This window comes from Abrus precatorius, unplaced genomic scaffold (assembly GCF_003935025.1).
Source record: "Abrus precatorius isolate BTA unplaced genomic scaffold, Abrus_2018 Scaffold6, whole genome shotgun sequence".
Classification (NCBI taxonomy): domain Eukaryota; kingdom Viridiplantae; phylum Streptophyta; class Magnoliopsida; order Fabales; family Fabaceae; genus Abrus; species Abrus precatorius.
Window position 1 is genome coordinate 5496634 of NW_020874406.1, and position 6602 is coordinate 5503235.

At 37.3% G+C, this 6602-nt stretch overlaps 1 non-coding gene across 1 annotated transcript; it reads right to left on the bottom strand.

Annotated features, from left to right (window-relative positions):
* Positions 1 to 6113: 6113 nt before the first annotated feature.
* Positions 6114 to 6220, bottom strand: LOC113870532. Its single transcript, XR_003505555.1, has one exon. It is a non-coding gene; the product is annotated as a small nucleolar RNA R71 (small nucleolar RNA).
* Positions 6221 to 6602: the final 382 nt, after the last annotated feature.

Sequence of the window (6602 nt, forward strand, 5' to 3'; positions counted from 1 at the left end):
CAGCATCCAATAATTTCATGACCTCTTTTCTTACCACTTCCTTCATGGAAGGATTTGATCTTCTTTGAGGCTGCACAATTGGTTTAAATTTCTCTTCAAATAAAATTCTATGTTTGCAAAAAGCTGGATTAATACCTTTCAAGTTTGATATGCTCCAACTTATTGTTGACTTGTGTGCTCTCAAGATTCTCAACAACTTTTCTTCCTCTTCTTCCTTGAGTTTATTCCTGATTATGACTGTATTTCGTGATTTTGGTCTAAAAATGCATATCTCAAGTGAGAAGGTAGCTGTTTGAGTTCTAACTTCTGAGTTTGTTCTTCTTTTACTTCCTTTTTCAGCTTTTCCTTGATTGGTTTTTCTGCAGGGGTCCAAACTGGTAGAGTTTCCAATTGCTGCACAATTTCCATAAGGTGTTCATCCTTATGCATCATATATTTAGTATTTCCTGCAACTATGATTTCTCACAACACAGAAATTTCATCAAATTCATCAAGATGATAGGGAGTAATAAGAGAATCCAGTATATCCACTCTCATGCATGCGTTATCATCAATTGCATACTTGAGTGCTTCAAAAACATTAAATATTACCTTTTCATCCTGCACTCTAAGCATGAGCTCTCCCTTTTGAACATCAATAAGAGCTCTTCCAGTTGCAAGGAATGGTCTTCCCAAAATCAAAGGTATATTTGCATCCACTTCCATGTCTAGAATGACAAAATCTGCAGAAAAACTAATTTGTCCACCTTAACCAACAAATCTTCTATCACTCCATATGGATAAGTGAAAGATCTATCAGCTAATTGCAGTGTAATGTTGGTTGGTTTCACTTCTTCTATTCCCAACTTCTTCATGATAACTAGGGGCATTGATGAATCCATAATTTATAGATATTTTGTCTAGCTTTTATAGAATTTTAATATGAAAAATAGACTTAGAGATTGTAAATAACATAAAAACCTCATTTAGGTCAAATATTATAGCTTTCTTAATTTTTGTCTTATTTCCACTAATTTTTGTGAATATATTTTGCAATTTGATCATTTGAATAATTGTGCAGGAAATTCTAGACAAATTTCATGAATTTTTGGCTCTGTGGAAAATATGAACTGGGAGTAATCACTCTCAGGTACCATAGTGATCACTTCAGGGAGCTGATTCCAAGAGGTAAGCCAGAGTAACCACTCTCAGAAGTGATAGTGATCACTCCAGAAAGCTCCAGAATCACAGTGTCTGTGCGTAAACACTCTCAGAAGTGATAGTGATCACTCTAGAGAGCTTCAGGATGAAGAGCCCTGCGCGTAAACACTCTCAGAAGTGAGAGTGATCACTCCAGAAAGGGAAAAGGGTTGAAGCCTATGTAAATTGCTTAATTCGTATAGGACTTTAAGGTTAATTCTTGCTTTTTGAGTTACCCTAATTCAGAGGAAGAGGAAAAATATTGAATCTTGAGAGGGATAGGGATAGAATTACATGAACAAACTAAGGATTGCACATTTCATTGATTGGATTCATTAATTTCATCACTTGCCTTTACATTAAAATTGGAATCACACAAAACCCACTTGTTTTAATTGCTTTCATAGTAAATGTTTACAACATGTTCAATGTATGTTACAAACCAAAGTCATTGGAGACAACCTAGGCTTGCATCCTAGACTACATAAATTTTTCTGCATATTTTGATGAAGGTTGACGATAAATCTTTTTGCAAATGAGAAAAAATTCCGTTCATCAAATTGGCACCGTTGCTGGGGACTTTGGTGTTAATTTTGCATTGAACTTGTTAGTTGCTTTGTTTTAGTGTTCTGTTTTTAATTTTCCTACACTTTGTTCTGTTTTTGCTGCAGAATTCTGCATAATTTATGCTAGTGTGTTGCATATTTTTGTGCTATATGTTTGCAACTTCTTTCTGTTTTTCTGTCTAGTGTTAATGCTTTATTTTACTGCACATAGACACTAGTATTTTGCATAATTGTCATCTGAATTTTTCTGCATTTTTGCTGTTTCACTTAGCTTACTTCTTTTCATTCCTTATAGGTAGTGCATGACCAGATCGAATCCTGGAGACTTGTATCCACTTGACCCAGAGATTGATAGGACATTTCATAGTAGCATTAGAACACATAGGAATAGTTTTGAACATTTTGATAAATCTTCATCTCCTTCATCTATCTATTCATCACCTCATTCTTTAGAATCTAAATTTGAAAAAATGGCTGACAATGAGAGAACATTAAAGGAACTGACTGCACCGGGTGTAACATATCAAACTTTATGCATACAGTATCCTGACATTGATGCTCCTTTTGTTCTAAAAACTGGACTAATACACTTGTTGCCTATATTTCATGGCCTTGCAGGTGAAGATTAACACAAGCACCTCAAGGAGTTCCACATTGTTTGTTCAACCATGAGGCCACAAGGTGTGCCTGAGGAGCATGTCAAATTAAAGGCTTTTCCGTTCTTTCTGATGGATGCAGCCAAGGATTGGCTCTACTACCTCTCTCCTAGATCTATTGCCAATTAGGACAACTTGAAGAGGCTTTTCTTGGAGAAATTTTTCCAGCATCAAGAGCTGCATCTATAAGGTAGGAAATTTGTGGGATAAGACAGCTTGAAAGAGAAACCCTTTATGAATATTGGGAAAGGTTCAAGAGATTATGTGCTAGCTGCCCTCACCACCAAATTAGTGATCAATTGTTGATCCAGTACTTCTATGAGGGACTGCACCCTATGGATCGAAGCATGATAGACGCTGCAAGTGGAGGGGCACTGGTTGACAAAACTCCAGTTGCAGCTCAAAATTTGATAGAGAATATGGCTGCCAACTCACAACAATTTGCAACAAGGCAAAATTCTTGTGTTACCAGAAATGTGAGTGAAGTTTAAGTTACTGAGTCTAGCAAGATAGAACACAAGCTTGATGAATTGGCATCCATGGTGAAGCAATTGGCTTCCATGCAAAAGAGTGCTGCTGCATCTTCACCTCCTCCACCACCCATTCCAGCCATGTTGTGTGGCATTTGCTCAGATACAGACCATTACACTGATAGTTGTCCTACACTGCAAGAGTCTGATACTCTAGAAGTTAATCCTTAGGCTTATGCTACAAATATTTATACTAATAAATTTCCTTTTCCAAATTTGTAGCAGCAGTCCAGTTGGGATCTATCTTCCAATAGATACAACCCAAGCTGGAGGAACCATCCAAATTTGAGATGGGGGAACAATTCTCAACAGCACAACCAGCAGCAAGGCATTTAATATCAAGCACATCATGCTGGCCCAAATAGATCCCATCCATCCCAACACCCACCACAACAAGCCCAGCACCATCACCAACCATCTTCTTCACAACCAAGTGCATCTCAGAAAAATGAATCATTACTGGAGGAGCTCATGAAGCAATTGACCATGAATAACATCACTTTCAAGCAAAGAACTGAGGCTAGTATCAAGACTTTGGAAAATCAAATGGGACAGCTAGCCTCATCTCTAAACCAGATGCAATCTTAAGGTTCAGGAAACCTCCCTGCACAAACTGTAGCAAACCCCAAGAATGTGAGTGCAATCACTCTAAGGTCTGGAAAAATGATGCAAGAGCCCACAATGTCTGATGAATCCATATTTTTACTGATATTTTAGCATAATTCTAGCTCATTTAATAAGAAAAATATATGAAGAAAGCAGAAAAACTCAGAAAAAGAGAATGATTGAAAGTTTTAATTCAATTTGTAGTTATTTTCGCATTTGTAGAATTTATGCTTAGTTCTTAAGGAATTTATCTTGTTTTGAAGGAATAAGCTGTGCAAAAGTCATGGAAATGGAGAATCAATGGGAAAGAAGAGGAAGAATGGCAATGCTGGACTCCAAAATACAAGAATTATGGGTTGCAGCCTGGGCGTGATCACTATTGTTAGTGAAAGTGATCATTCCAGAGCCTAAAGGAGAAGAAAAGCCTTGCGTAATCACTTTTATTTACAAGAGTGAGCATTGCCAGTGTGCGTTATCACTTTCGCCAGCGAAAGTGAACGTTCCAGAGAAGACTCTATTCCTGAGGAGCTGCGCGTTGTCACTTTCGCCAGCAAAAGTGAGCGTTCCAGAGGCACTTGTATCAGGACAGCTTGCGCGTGGTTACTATTACTCACGAAAGTGATCACGCGCAGCCCTTGACCTCCTGCGTTGCCACTATTCTGAATAAAAGTGAATGTTCCAGAGAAGCCTTCAACTCTGCAAGTTGCGCGTGGTTACTCTTGCTCTTGAAAGTGAACACGCGCACTACATAAAGCTTCTGCGTGGTTACTCTTGTGAAGAAAAGTGACAACGCGCAGAACTGGGTTTCTATAAATACATGATTGAAGCGCGAAACTGGGATCTTTTTGCTCATTTTCTGTTTTGTTAGTTAGAGTCTCGTTGAGAGAGAGTGGAGAGAAGATTGGGGTCGAAGCTTGAAGCTCCAAGAAGAGGGATCGGATTGGAGCTCGTGGCCATGGCTGCTCTGCATTCTTCTTCATCTTCTTCTTCTTCTTTCTCTGTTTTTGTTGCAATGTGTGCTTAATTTCCCATAGTTAGGGGTTTATGGAACTCGAATTGATGTATTGATTCGACTTTATCTTCTGAACTTTAAGTTCTTGGATTAATTGAGTTGTTAATTCTGCTTTTCATGCAATCTCTAAATGGAAATTAATTTGATTAATCAAGAGGAATCTTTACCAATGGGAATTGGATTGTTTGCTCCGATCTGAATTGGCAACCAGAGTTTAGGGATTTCTTAGGGATAAGGAGACCTAATTCTGCAATCTTATAGTTCTAATTCTTAATGCAACCTGAAATTGAATCTCACCTAAGGGATTAGGGAGGTTTAGTGGATTGTTAGGGTCAATGAGTTAAGGAATTAACCTTTGGCTAGATATATGTGAAACTGATTGTCAATTATTCAATTGCTTGAATGTTCAGAGGATTTAATTGGATTGATATTGATATTGATATTCTTGTGAAGTAAATTCCTAACTATCCTTCATTGCTATTTCATTTCATCACAAATCTTATACTCTGTTTCTCTGCAAGTTCTTTGCTTTAATTGCTTTGGTTTATTGCTGTTATATGTTACAAATCTCCTTCAAAAATTCGTATGGCTCAAATGGTTATAATTCTGTGAAGTGGTACTTGAAACCTAAATTCCCTGTGGAGACGATATTCTGATCTTAAATTTACTCATCACTTGCTGCAATCCTAGTGCACTTGCTAGTGTTAGATTGCAAACAACAAGTTTTTGGCGCCGTTGCCGGGTAAATTAGAGTTTCAATATCATTAGTAACATAAGAATAGCTAGATTGAGTATTTTGTTTTCTGAATTTCTGTAGTAGTAGTCTGTAGTTAGACATTTTGTCCATTCTGCATAATTCTGCAACTTTTAAACTTGTGTTTCAATTACTTTTACTGATAATTACTGCATAATTTTCGTGGTGCAGTTCTGAATACTAACTTGTAGTTTACTTTTGCTTCATTTTGAATTGTATATGCGTGGCAAAAACAAAAACAAATCAACTCTAGTCTTTGATCCTGACATAGACATAACCTTAAGAAGATTGAGAAAAGAGTCTAGAGCAGAAAAAGCCATAGGGAGTGATAGTGAGTTAGAAGTTGTCCATTCTCCAGAATCTCAGAGTAATCCTAGAGTGAAAAGAACACTTACATCTTTGAGACAACTAAATTCAGAAATAGAGATGGCAGAACAGAACAGAATTAGAACATTAGGGGACTATGCAATTCCTAACATGCAAGGTTTTAACTCTTCTATAATCAAGCCAACTATTCAAGCCAACCATTTTGAGATTAAACCTGCTTTATTACACTTAGTCCAACAAGATCAGTTTTCTGGTGGAAATTCTGATGATCCTAACTTACATATTTCAAATTTTCTACAGCTATGTGACACCATAAGAATAAATGGGGTTAGTGAAGAAGCCATTAGACTGAGACTATTTCCTTTTTCCTTGAGAGATAGAGCAAAATGCTGGTTACAAGCTCAACCACAAGGAAGCATCACAACCTGGACAGAACTTGTGAATAAGTTTTTAACCAAGTACTTCCCTCCATCCAAAGCTGCTAAGTTGAGAGGAGAAATTACATCCTTTGTGCAGTAAGAAGGAGAATCATTGTATGAAGCTTGGGAAAGATACAAAGAACTGCTTAGAAGGTGTCCACATCATTGTATTCCAGATTGGATGCAATTAGAGACTTTTTATAATGGGATGAGTGCAGTAACAAGAACAATGGTTGATGCTGCTGCTGGAGGTTCATTAAATACAAAGTCCTTGGAAGAAGCTCAAAGGATTATTGACATGATGGCATCTTCAATGTATCAGAATTCAAACTCAAGGAATCAAGGAAGAAACTCTGGTCATGAAGCTAAAGTTCTGGAAACTTTTCTTGCACAAAATCAGCTATAAAATCAAATGTTTTCAGAACAATTAGCTGCCTTAACACAACAAATCAACAATCTGCAAACAGGGAGTATGCCTAACAGTCAGCTAAGTTGTGATTTTTGTGGAGGAAACCATGCAAATGGTGCATGTGAGGCATCCACAAGAGCAAGT